Genomic DNA, 1,192 nt, shown 5'->3' with positions numbered 1-1,192 from the left:
AATTGATGAAAAAACATGATATATTTATTTACATACACCTGCATTTACTATAAATGCTCTGTATATATCCTCTACCTGCAAGTTTACTAAATACAATTTCACGCCGACGCGCAGACACGATTACCAGATATAGTAAAAAACAAAAGAATTCAAATTAACTCTTAAGAGACGACAATTTAAGAAGAGAAACTGGCCCCTTCCTGTGTCCTCCTTATGTTGATGAGGTACATTTCTTGTGCTGAATTGCGTGCTTTGGTGGGGGAACTGCAGATCATCATGATTGCAGTGCTTGATCTGAAGTTGTCTGTTGCACATTATAAACAGTGACAATAACAGTAATATTAATGGTATTGTTTCTCCGCTTTTAATGGTATTGGTATAATTTTCCCTTAACGAGATTATTATTTGTAGTAATGATATTGTGATTATGATGATCATCAATGTTCCTTTTGTTATACAGCAATATGCGTTTATTGTGATTATGATTTATTTATAAAATTAATATTACCGTCATTAGTCACTCGAAAATAAGCAAACCTGACAACAAAAGTAACGATAACACTCATACCGTACCAAATGAGCACTAGTATCTGTCTATCATATGTCCATTCTTACTCATCGTGCTAACTTCTTTGCTTTCATGTAGCTGACATCCGCAAGATACTTCAATAAAACTTGGCATTTATAATCATTACAACCAAGGCTGGGGCCATTTTGTGTTTATTTAATGGCTGAAGTTTACTGTTAGAACTAGGACGTGGTCTCATCAACATAGAGTGTATTGTCTGCATATAGTTTATGTTTAGGTGTAAACTGACCTGGAATGCTATGCTAATGTTCTCTTATTTGACCCAGAGATTAGAGCATTTACATTTTTTAAAGATAATGACGTATTCAATAATCTGTTACATTTGTTATTTCCCCAATAATTAACATATTATTTGATACAAAGTGACAGAGAGAGAGAGATTTGGTATGAGAATGACTTTTCAGAAATCTCGAATATATGTCAGCAAGCTATTAACGCCTTTACAAAGTGTCTGTCATAAGACAAAACAATTTACTGAATATCTATGTTAGAAAAATAAAAACGAAGTCAGTCTATGCATTTGTTTAAAGAAGAGACCACACACGTGAATATTTGATGTTGAAGAGCGTAAAATAAAATAGGTTAACCATTCCCCCTAGCGCT

This window comes from Penaeus monodon, chromosome 19 (genome assembly GCF_015228065.2).
Source record: "Penaeus monodon isolate SGIC_2016 chromosome 19, NSTDA_Pmon_1, whole genome shotgun sequence".
In the NCBI taxonomy this organism is placed as follows: Eukaryota; Metazoa; Arthropoda; class Malacostraca; order Decapoda; family Penaeidae; genus Penaeus; species Penaeus monodon.
This window is presented reverse-complemented; position numbering follows the sequence as displayed.